General features: G+C 41.6%; 1 protein-coding gene across 2 annotated transcripts in view; it reads left to right on the top strand.

Moving 5' to 3' along the window:
- Window positions 1-12,685, top strand: part of TUNAR (transmembrane neural differentiation associated intracellular calcium regulator) — a 144,195-nt gene continuing 131,510 nt past the window's right edge. Inside the window, exon 1 of one of the 2 annotated variants that reach the window (XM_072338710.1) lies at window positions 1-583. The gene's annotated coding sequence lies outside the window, so the exon portion shown is untranslated. The remainder of the gene's footprint in view (window positions 584-12,685) is intronic. The other variant, XM_072338705.1, reaches the window with a different exon arrangement.

Here is a 12,685-nt window from a genome sequence, read left to right as displayed (position 1 = left end):
TACCCGTCAGCCAAGATCTCCCTGCTGATCAGCAATGCCATGAAAGCCAGTGTTTCTGGTCTCTGCTGCAGCACTCTGTGCTCAGAGCCTGGCTCTGGGCTGAATCCAGCCACTGAACCACCCAGGAGATGGTGCTCTTGAACCGGAGATCGGTGCAGTGCTGACCCAGAGGCATCCTCGAACGCAGCCCTCCCTGTTTTCCCTTTGCGTTGCATGCTCTTCTTTGGGGTTCCCATTTTCTTTGGGGAGAAGAATGTGACGATGTTGAGTCCGGAGCATGTTCCCATCTGATCCATAATGCGATTTCCAGCCTGGTGATCCTACGCCCCTGCCTGAAATGACGCTGGTGCTCGTAGGAGGTGTTTTTCTCTGGACTGTGAGACTAGTGAGATACTGAGGCTGAGCACGGAGCAGATTTGCATCTGATTGCCCTGATTGGAGCCTGGGACGCGCTGTGCCCAAGCCAAGCATCTGAGAGGTGCCAGCTTCGTTGCTGCCAGGGCTGGGAAAACGCAGCTGTGCGTGGGGCTCCCTGGGGCCTCCTGACTGGGACGGCCTTTCACCGCTGACACGTGTCTCAGAGGTAAGGGCGGCTCGGTGTTGGTGAGGGCCTGAGTTGGGCCCGTGGTTCCGTTTGGCTACTGTCCCCTGGGACACGTGGTGCACAAGGGGTTGAGGTGCCACTTGGGCACACAGCTCGGAGATACCCTCACATCAGGCTGCTGAGGTGGGAAGATGGAATTTGGATATGGTTTGGAACGTAGCGTCTGAGTGGGGAGTGGTAAGAGGTCAGGTGGCTGCAGTTGGAGCAGCACATCTTGTTGATTCCAGGGGCATTGAATTGGGTTGGAAAGGACCAAAAGTAGCCAGATCTGAGCAGCCAGTGGCCCAGGTGGACCTTGGTAGAATGGGAAATAGAAAAGCTCTGAACAGCTTCTTTCCTCAATTGCTGGAGGACTTATGATTTTATTTGCATAATTATCCAGGGAGCAAGTTTTATTTTGTATAAATCCACCATGTCTTTTACCTGTTTTCTGTCTGAGCTGGCACGACAAAATGAGATCTCTCTGCACTCAGGCAGGGGCAGGCAGTAGAGAATGCTGCTGCTGTTGGGGTGGCTTACAGGGCCTGGATATATGAGCTGCACCCTGCTTATGAAGCTTGAAAAACTCACTCCTGCTGCTCTGTGTCTGCAGGGAGCATGCAGTAGGTGCAGGACAGCAGAGACACTGCTTGCAGCCCTGCTGGGGCCAGTCCATGATGCCAGGGTTACCCTCAATGTACCCATGTGTCTTCTCTTCCTGAGTAGTTAATAATAAATCAATGTTTTGCTTTACCAGTAGCAGACAGAGCAGTGTTAATTCTTGCTGGTTTTTTTCCATGGTCAGGTTATTTATTTATTTATTTTGTTTGTTTTAAGTTCTTTTTCTCCCCAATTATTTGCTGCTGATAAATGATTTAAAGCTCTGCCAATGCATCTTGGGGTCTTTTGCTGCTTGAGTAATTGCCTGGCAGCTCAAGGAGGAGAGCTGGGCAGGAATGGTGGAGCAGCTCTGTTGCCTGCTGGTAATGAGTCCTTGTCAGCAAGAGGGAATCAAAGGAAAATAAAAGAAGCTTCTACCTATTTAGTAATAAGAAAAGCAGAATGAAGTAGCCTGAAGCAAGCTTGCCCAGACACCTTTACTTTTTGCAGGGATGTGAGGTATGATTCAGCCAGCACTACTAAAAAGCTGCCCAGTTCTGCAGGGGAAATGAGGCCTGACCTCAGCCACACCAAGGACTGAGGGCTGTGAACAGGAGAGGATCTAGCACTCACACTGTCACTTCAGCTCATTTAACATAGTCCTGCACGTTTCTGCCTCAGAAAAATAACCTCTTTCTATATATATATGAAAGGGGTATCTGGGCTGGCACCAGGTTGTAGCAAACATGTTTTGTTTCAGGGGTTCTACATTTTGCACTAAAATCTCTTGGCTAAAACAAAGCTCTAAGGATCAGCATGTGGACTCAAACCTGGGTGATCTGTCTCCTCTGAGACTCCAAGCCATCAAGTGTTAATCCTTCACATTGCCATTCTTCCTGAGCTAGGAACCCTTCTCCAACAAGAGGGAGAGGGTGTGCCCTCTTCTTGGCAGCTGTCATCCCAACTGGTGGCTGGGTGCTTCCTGCAAGGTGTACCATGTTGTCTGGGTCTCCCTTGTGTGCAGCCTTGCTATGTCTAAATGTAAGTAAGGCAGCTTCCATCAGCAGATTGTTGCTGGTATAGGTGATGTGCTCCAAGTTGGCCATCTGCTGCCTTTTGGCAAGGCTAAACAAGGTGTAGGAATTTGTCTATTCAGTCTGAACCAGAGTCAATGTAGGTATTTCAGATCAAAGTTACCTGTTTTACATGCTAACATCCTGGTAGTTGTTTCTTGATCCTAAGCCATGTGCAGGAGGGAATTCAAGACAATGGTTGTGTCTGAAGCTGCTTTAACATAATATGGTCCCATAGTTTGGTGAGAGAGTAAGTACAGGAACCAGATTTCAGTAACATGGGGTTAGTCAAGAAAACTCCTGAGGGAGAAATATAAGAAAAAAAATGTATAAAAATGCCACTGATTGAAGTGAAGAATGGATAATAGAATCTGGAGAGTGTATGTGTTGCTAAAGAAAATAATATTAGACAGGAAAAGAGAAAACCAGTACAACTGAATGGCAGGCTTGAGAGGTTTGTTGAGTTTTCTGTTGTTTGCTTTATTGAATCAAAAGGAAATCATCCCAAATTTGAAAATATAACCTAAGCTTTCCTATACATCGGTGTATTAATTAGCGTAAGGACTAAATGTGAGAAGGAACTAAAAGGAAATGTGGTAGACTGCAAGTACCTAGAAGGATAAAATAAAAATGCTTTAGGTTTATTCCTTTTCTGTCAAATGATAACTAGTAGTTCAGAAACTGGATCACTGAAGATTAAAGCTAGAAATTAAAGAAGATAAAGACATTGCTGAGAATCTAAGTGATTTCTTTGCACCAGTCTTCAGCACTGAGAATATTAGAGCCATACCTACTGGGACTTGCTCTTTTCTAGTAATCAAGATGTGTCAGAAGAAGAGCTGGAACAAATCAATAATTTAAAAATCAGTAAGTCACCAGTTTCAGATGATACTTTAAAGAGTTCTGGAGGATCTCAGTATGAGATAGCTGAACTGCAGCAAAAATGTGCTTTCCATAATTAAAAATAACTATTTTGTTAGAGAAGTGGGAGGTAACAATTATACCTGTAATTTAAAAACAGACAGCCATACATTTCTGCTTTATAAGCTGGCTGGAAAGGGAATGGAGAGTATGTGTGTGGGGGGGTGTAAACACATATAGTTTAATTTAAAAGAAATGGAAGAAGTCGGAAGATAGTAACAAGTTAGGATCTAAAGAGTAAGGCTTCTGCAACTTACAACTATTCCTCAACTATTCTGTTATTATTCCAGCTGAGCTAATTGAGTTATGGACAAAGAAGAGGCAATTACTCTAATTTAGCTAAGCATCAAAGTACCTTTGATCTGTGTAGGATATTGTGAATCAAGGAGAAGGGAGCTTACTGCATAGATCTTTGCTGATGGTACCAGGGAAGGCTGAATGTTCACAAAGGCCTGACTATCCTTGTCACTTCCATGCTGAATCTGACCTGTGGCGTTAGTTCTCTGGGATGGTGTGATCTCACCCAGGTGACACCAAGACCCACATCCAGCTGTCCAGGAAGGTGAGAAACCAAGAACTGGGAGCATTACCCATTTCAAGCTTCTGAGAAAGGTTAGCCACAGAGCTCCTACATCTAAGTTAGGGTGGGGGTCATAAAAGGTGCGTATTTATAAGAAAGCTGACATATGAAGGTTTTTCTGGGGAACTAATAAGGAATTGAGATCCAAGGAGGGAATTGCTAAGTCAGTGGAAAGAAAGCCTCTTTCCACTGCATAGAATTGCGCTGCTGCTTTAGGATGCTGTGGAATAATTTATTATTATTATTATTATTATTATTATTATTAACTCTCAGAAGAGATGACTGCCATTTTCATCAACTTCATCAAGCCAGTGTGGGTGTGGATTTTAGTATATCTCAGCAGTACTACCTCCTTATTTCTGCTACTTATTCTTTTGTTTTTGCCTTTGCAAATCCTCCTACTGTTTTTTTTTCATTTCTATTTCTGTGTATCCTAAGATTCCCCTTCCCTCTCTTCTCTCTCCCAAATGTGTGGGGATGCTGCCCCCCACAGCACTGCCAGCCAGCTTGCATCTGTACTGACTGGTGCAGAGCCATTCAATCAGGCCAGCACTGCTAATTAGAAGGCATAGGATGCAATGTCTTGCTTTAGAAATCTGTACGACTCGACGTGCATTGTACTCTGCTGATTGGAAAATGCTGATTTATAGTAGCGTTAAAAGATACAATCTGAAAAAAAACCAAGCAGATTAACAGGCTTCAGAATAGCCCTGTTGCCTTTTCCTGCATTGTTCTGTACAGTTATTTTCACGTCAGTAGGTTCCAGTCTCAGCATTCCTAGTGTTTCACTGGGCATTTTGTAGGGAGCAGCATCAACCACAAGATGCCAGGAGAAGCGTTATATTATGGATGATAAATGAGAATGTGGATTTTAAGAAATCTGTTTCATGCCTGCATTTAAGTTTCCTGTGTGGAGTCGTAGGAAGGAGGAAATGTGTCCAGAGCACCTTTCAAATCAGCTAATTTAGATGCTAACTTGGTCTGGCCGTGGCAGCACAGGGCAGAGCTGCCTGATTTTGATATTCTGCTTCCTGAGTCCCCAGGGTCCTGCTGCTCAGCTGACTCAGTGCTCCTCCATGGGAAAGGTCTCCCCTCTATTAGTGCGCAGTGTTGTGGCTTATATTGTCACAGTAATTCAGCAGCTTGGAATGACAGTTTGGAAAGGTGTAGGCTTGTGAGTTTTCTCCAGATTCAAGTACAGGCAAGTTGTTAATCCTTCAGGTTTGTTAGGTTTGTGTCCAGCTTTTCCATTTATGAAAACGCCTGGTAGCTGTGTTGGTTATTAGTGCAAGAGAACTAAGACCTTATCAATATTATGATCCACTTGTACATAAATAACTCCATCAGATGCTTCTCTAGAGCTAGTTTCCATGTCTGAGACACAGACCAACACAAAGTGATTGTGTTCCCTCTGCATCAGCAAAACAGCAGGCAGCTCAGGCATCTCTTCCCACATCCAAAGCTCCTCTGGGCTGGGTAATGCAATAAAGTGTTGGAACTGTTGTTGATTGAGCAATTCTCAAAGCCACTTTACCCATCATTAAGACATGGAAAGCCTTCCTCTTTGACAGGAGGGCTGTGGAGTGGGAAGTAGTGATTATAAGCACAAGTTTGAGGAGGCCTTTGTGTTTGTTTGATTATCAGTAACATCAACTGAACTCATTTAGACATCTTAAATTGTAAATGTTTGGCTTGACTCCTGCTGGCAGAAGAATTCTGTATTGTGATCATACTTGTCCAAAGAAGGCAAATGGTTTCTATGCAGTTGGTAGTTCCCTGCCCTCTCAATACCTATAGTTGAAGGCTGGGACTCTGAGCTGATGGAAAAATTTTATGTTTATTTTCTTTTAACTGTCAGATAAACTCTGACCTGTAAGAGTGAAACGTCAGGTCTGGGAGAAACAGTTCTGATCATTTATTCTAGCTTTTCTGGTAGGTGATGCCAAAGTTGAAGGTAAACCACAGGCAATTATTTTCTTCCCCAGGAGATGCATTATTTTGCATGGTCAATCTGACTTCCAGAATTGCTGATTTCAGCTGGAACTGTAGGTGCCTGTTTGATTTGAAAATCAGACTTAGCTTTTCTAAATCCAGGCAAAGAGCCACAATGGCTTAGACAGTATTTCTGTCACTGATGGAGTGGTTGTTCTCCCTTTTACAGGGATCCACTTGCTTCAATGACTTTAGGGATTAAAAATCCTGAAAGTTTGCTGTTTAAAATCCTTTCCAATTTGAAGCAAGCTGAGCTCCATCAAGAAATGACCAAGTTCAACATGAAACAATACAGCTCCCAAATAGAATATCTAGCGGGCTTCTCAACACCTCTATGCAGACCATTATTTGACACTTGTTCTTTTGTTTGTCTGTTTATGATCTCCACAAAAACAATGCACGATGGAGTGCTGAAGCATCCTATGTAAGGAGAGTAGGGAACTAATACTCTGAGTATTACTAATTTGAGTATTACTAAGTAGGCAAATCCTCATTTCATGGTGTCAGTAGTTGGGTTAATGCGACATTCTGTTCACTGTCACTTTCTCATTTACCATCTTGCTTTTTTGGTCTGGATATCTCCACTTAGATCTTCTGAAATCATGTTTAACTTGTTCTGGTATGCAGAGCAGTTCCAGACAGTCGTGGAGACTTCTGGGGACTTTCTTGACTTTGAACTCAAATCCTGGAGGATGGAGATATAGAACTATAATTGGTTTCTCCAGAGTTGATTTTCTCCTCCTATTAGTTGATTTGCTGCTTGGTGATTCACTCAGTTAACTTTAGATTGGCTCAAGAGATTGAAAAGCCCTTTCATGCACTCATATTTTAAATGTCTCCTTCTATTCCTTTACAAACAGGCAATTGAATTATAATGACTTTGAACCCAAAGCACTATTTGTTTTACCATAGTGAAATGTAACTGAAACCATCCAACCTTTTGAGCAGCTGTAAAGAAAATGATCTACTGTTTCTTTAGGTGATGTGCCTCATTGCAGCTAAACAAATATGTATTACTTTTATTACTAGAATAGTACAAGCATATATGCTTTGAAATTCAGATATGCTTCTTTTTTTCCTACTTGTAAGTAATTAGGACAAAGCAAGCAGTTCAGGAGACCCTGACCTTTTACAGCAGCTCAAGCTGGGGCTGTCGTCATGATGCTAAGCAAGAATCAGAGACCCTCTAAGCTGTTACAGATTCTACAAGAGATACTACTTCAAGCTCCAGGACTTTGGTTCCATTTCCTGATAAATCAATGGACTAAAGCTGCTGAACTGAGTAGGGTTTGTCCTTGATCCTGTTTTGTCCACTGCGTGGTTGTTATGAGTGTCCAGTGATATTTGACTTGGTTCTGCTGTCTCTGCATCCTCCTTAGGAAAGCAGTCTGTTTGTGGTAGGATGTGCTTTGTTGTTGAACTTATTTGCAACTAGCAATAGTCTTCTGGTTGATGACTCTAACATGAGAACTGAGCAAACATTTATTTGTATGGTGGAAAACAGCTGTCTGTGCTTTGATCGTAGTCAATTATGATTGATCTGTGCATCCATTGGTGTGTGAAGAGGAGTGCAGGCACGAGGGCTCAGTTCAATTACTTAAGCACAGATGATCAGTGCTGTTTGGGATGCTCCAGAGTAATTGAGACGTTCATAGTGTTGCAGGTTTGGCACAGGACTTCTGTTGTCAGTCAAGCCCAGGTGTCTGCTTGACAGAAAGTTGAATTGCTCTCAATTGTCTGTATGCTATATTGGTAAAATCTTTCAGCAGTGGGAACCTGGACTCATCACTCACTTGTAGACACCTGCATGAAGACATCTTCACCTACAAATGAATCCAGTCTGTTATGGCTGAAGATACAGATATAGCTCCTGGAGGTGGCCTAGAGAAAAATATCTAGATAAGGAGCTCCAGAGGGCAGTGTATTCAGGCTATTTTTAATACCTGTTATAGGATGAAATGGATTGTCTTTGGAAAGTGCCTTTCATCAAACTGGCTATGGAAAGACTCTAATCGTATTAGCTGTTTAAATTTCAGGTGGCTAAAAGGAAAAGTATTACCCCTTCTTTTATTCAGATGGAATCCTTTTAACTCCACTGACCCAGAAATGGCTTTCCTCAGAAAAAGGCTGCAGAGGCTGTGTGTGGGGAACTAATTAACGATGTTCTGAACCTCAAGAGCACCTTAAGTACTTCTAACTTTGCAAACTTAATTTGACTTAAAGTTGGTTGGAACCAAGCTAAACATACAATAAAGGCTTACTGTTTTTCCTTCTGCAGATGAAACATTTACGCTTTACAGCACACACACACACACACACACACACACACACACACACACACACATAATCTATGGAAATGAGAATACTCCTTTGCTCTAATCCTCTGGACAATTCCAGTCTTCACAGTTCTGGGTGATAGTATCTCTTCCTCTTGCCTTCTTTCCTTCTGAAAAATAAAAATCCCACTAAGGTTGGTTTGGGAGATATACAAACTGTGAAGGCTGCAGTGGGATTGACTGGGGGGAGTTTAGTGTGGGAGTAATGATGTTCTCAAATTAAGGCTGTCTGACCCAACGCTCTTTATAGACTTATCTCATTTAGAAGCTTAAGTGAATTGTATGGTCAAAGTTTTGAGAGGAGTTGGGAAGGGAAAAACTGGGACAACTGGAAAAGTGCAAGAACAATAAATGTCTGAAAAGTGCCACAAGTACTACATAAATTCATGATTCACTGATTGCTCTGGGGACATGGGGAAGTTATAGCAGCAAATATGTTAATATTCAAAGCCTGTAAACTGAGCTAACTCCAGTGGGATTAATTTTGCTTGTACTAATGAGAATCTAGTTCTCACTAGCGTGGGATGATGGCTCTTCTGAGATAGTGATGGTGTCAACTTGATACATCATTAAACAATATTATTTTGCTTCCATAATTGATCAGAATATAACCTTCCTCAGGTGTTTTGATATAGTTGTCTGTATATAGGCCATAAGAATGCCTAGAACTTTAAACCAATCCAAGTAATTTTTTTTTCCTCATATATGTAGCAAAACGTGCATTTATGTATCAAGTAGCATGCATAGAGCTATTGGGATGGATGAGCCAGCAGTTTCTTGGTCATCCCTATTCTGCACTTAGATCCATGCAGAGGGGCATGACTTCTAGGGAAACTGAGCAACGTACGGCTACTAACCTGCTGTTTGTATTCTAGTTGTGCCATGTTTATAAAGGCCCTAACTGTTAAGTTATTGGAAATGAGCCCCACGGTAGTTAGAACTACAAGGTCCCTGTTGTTTGTCCCATCATCACGCCCACTGTTTGCTTTCCTGGTGGGCTTTGACATCCCTTGCAGTCTTGCCGACCTTCCTTTGGACTCATTGCGCAGCTGTGCTAAGCGAGTCTTTTAATATTCTCTTGAATGTTAAGAAGTTTTCCCCTGTTTAATTCCTACCTCCTGCAGGAAGGTGACCTCAATTTTACACTTTTTTTTTTTTCTTCCCTGTGTGTTATTAGATGTAAGTACACATGTCAATCCTACCAGCTTATTTAGCCTTTCGTTTAGTACTCTACAGGTTTTTAAGGTGCTTTCCTTCCTATGTCCAGTCTTCTTGATATTAATTCTTCAGTGTACTGTCGCACAAATGAGTTACATTAACGAGTTGAGCAGTGTTTCCATGGCACTAGGATTTAGATCAAGTTCTGCATCTGAAAACAGACAGATTATAGCATTGATTTTTGCCTTAAAATGTTGAAACATGTTTAATTCTTGTGGATATTTTCAATTTTCAAGGTTTTGTTTCATTTTTTCATGTGATTAGAATCTGGAAGGCAAAAGTGTTCCAAAAATTTATTTATTTATTTACGCTGAGAGGACATACTCCAAGCAAGTCATTTACCATCATTATAGTTAGCTAGTGAAACATGTGCTGTTCTTGCTTAAGTAGTAACAAGAAAATTATGGTGAGGGGTAGTGAAAGTGGATCTCTGAGTGCCCCTGGTTCCATGCTGCCTTTGCTGTCTGTGGGCAGTGATGTGTCTGCAGTGTGTGACATGCCTGGGGCAGAGCAGGTGTGTGCTGGGTCCATGGACTGTGCTGGTCTTATTTGGTCTGCAGGAACATGACCTATCCTGAAGAAGCTGATTAAGGTAAGCATGCAGAGGGGTGGTGACACTGACAGTTAAAATAAGGAAGCAAGGGGAGAAAATCTGTTGAACTTTCTGGTGTACTGCACGACTTGAATGCATCTTGATATTTCTGATGACTCCATTCTGGTGGTTTCCTTTCTGACCCTCCACGTCTGAGCTGTCCTCAGCTCAGCCCTCAGTGTACCTTCTTGTTTTTTAAACCAGCACTAATATCTCTTGCAGATTTCCATAGGCAGAAGTAGATTGAAGCTGCTCAGAAACAAGGCACCTCTGCCTTCACATCCACTTTCACTGTTTCTTTCAATCCTTAGAGTTGATTTTACCTCCCTCTTCCATGTGCTGTTACAGCATTCAGACATCAGCACAAAGCTTGGGCAGCCTCATCCATCAGCTGTGGGTTTCTCATGGTCACTGCTGGCTGAGGGGAAGGATTCCCTCTTTTTGGGGCTGCTGGGAAGAGCAGCTGATACTCACAGTAGAATTGGAAGAAAAACATTGTTCTGTGCATGCAGGGGATGGCCCGCTCTGTCACTAAAAACATAATCCCTCTTTTGGAACAGTGCTTCTGACAAGTGAACTCGTCTTCATTATTAGTTTGGATCATGACAGAAGAATAAACTCTCCTATCTGGAACATACTGCTTGTCTCTCACTTATGTAAGTTAGGGAGAACAGTGGCCTCTGGGCCACTTTCTCTGAACACTGGAAGTCTTCTCTCCTCTGTACTTTTCCAGCTCTTTTGATAGAGGGATTTTGATAGATTTCTTTTTTTTCTCTTTTTTTTTTTTTTTAAAAAAAAAAAAGCTTTTAATAAAAAGAAAATCTTAATTACACAAATGCTTGGTGTGGACAGGAAGGCTCATGTCGAAAGGTTTAAGCTTTGGGTTCAATTTGGATGAATGCCTGAAATTTAGTTCTGAGCTAGTGGCAGCCTTTGAATTTATAAATATTAATATCCACCTGAGATTCCAGTCCAAAGAAAAAGCAAGACTTTATTCTGTTCAGGTTTCTGATTCTCTGCTTGTCGCCATAGCAAATGAGCTTTTCTCCAGGCAAGCAGTGAGTGGCCTGACTAACAACCATGTAGCATTTATCCTTTCTTCCCACTGGTTTTGGTGAGAGCAGCAAATGTGTACCCATTCGGGTCAATGACTTTAAAAGACATTTGGTATTTTTGAGGACACTTGTGAAATTCCAGCTTATCTTTGGGACTTGGCTGCTGCTGGCATGCTCATGTTAATCAAATGCAAGGTGCAGTTTCAACACCCATTCACTTCCCTAAGGCTGAAGGGAATGTCCAGCCATATCAAAGCTTTTATCCAAAGCCAGTGCCTGGGATTCAAAGTGCTCAGATCGAATGAATTAGTCTGAAAACATCTGAAGGACACCAGGACAGGAATAATACATTTGTTGCAATAAAATTATGGGAAAAGCTTATGTATCTTAGAATTCAGAATTTGTTTTCATCTCAGTACAAAAACATGATATGTTTGATATCAGTTCTAAATCCTAAGTGTAACACTAGATTTCAAGCTCAATATGTGATAATGCCGGGGAACTCAAAGGGGACCTTTTGCATGCATATTTGTTAGGATTCTAGGTAGAGGTCTTTGTGTAATGTGCTGCTTAAACAGGTACATCCTTTCAATTTGCTGCTCACTGTATTCATATTAATGTGTATTTGTCAATTGTTTTTCCAACTTGTATAAAAAAATGCTGAAATCTCTTGGTAACAGGCTGTCATTGTGGATTTGGGACTTTTCACCTTGTGATAAGGTTGAAAATACCACCAGGACAGCATGTTCAGTGTTAGCTTGAGATTCCTGTTTCCAGTGTCACAAAAGTCAAGGGAGACAGTAGGTTACCTGATTCCTTTATGAGTTTGGCTTTGGCCTGAGTAAAGGACTGATGGCATTCAGCAAGATTTTGTGCTGAAGGAATTCTAATTTTCTATTCAAAAAGGTGGGCAGAATTAGGAGCTGCTTTTCTTAACCACCCATGATTGAATACTATTAGTATTTAACACTGTATTCTATATCAGATAATTGCTTAAGTGTGCTAAACCACTGTCTCAACTTATCCACAAGCAATTAATAATATTGATCACCCTACATTGACCTCGTGAGTTAATAACTGTTTTATTTTCCTCTTGATTTCCCTTGATGAAATGTGCTTTCTAAATGCCAACATATAGTTTTGTCAAGTTGTCAGTTTGCAGGGGCTACAGACAATGAAATGTAGCTCCAGCAGCGAGCACTAAGGTACCTTTTTAGCATCAGTAGGAATACTTGTACCTGTACCGGGGAAGAAAATGTACTTTTTAATAAAGTTTGACACAGAGGAAGCCTTTGAAACACTTTGAAATCTGCACAGATTCTGCATATTAATCAAATTATGTGAGAGTCACTTAGAATGTATGGGTTAAAGATTTGGTGTTTGTTGCTCTGGGTGATGTCTCTGGTACAAGGCTGTGTAGTTTGTAGTTCTCATCACTCATTCTGATAGCAAACTTAGAATAGAGATTTCACTCACATCTCCTGCCAGGTTCATTTTGTTGCTAATTATGTTTTTCTTTAGATGGGCTGGGGAAGATGAGCATTTTCTTTGTTTGCAGAATCTGAATCACAGTAATCAGTGCAGTAAAACCACTGCTACTACATTCGGTACTTGGAAAGGAATGGGCTTAAAGACAAAAACTGCAGTTATGGAATCACAAAACAGCCTAAGTTTAGATGGGATCTTGAAAGATCATCAGCTCCATGCTTTCACAGGAAACGGGAACACCATTGAG

The sequence above is a fragment of the Excalfactoria chinensis genome, chromosome 5 (genome assembly GCF_039878825.1).
Source record: "Excalfactoria chinensis isolate bCotChi1 chromosome 5, bCotChi1.hap2, whole genome shotgun sequence".
Taxonomy (NCBI): Eukaryota; Metazoa; Chordata; class Aves; order Galliformes; family Phasianidae; genus Excalfactoria; species Excalfactoria chinensis.
The sequence above is the reverse complement of the archived record's forward strand: the minus strand, read 5'-3'. Positions and strand labels throughout refer to the sequence as shown.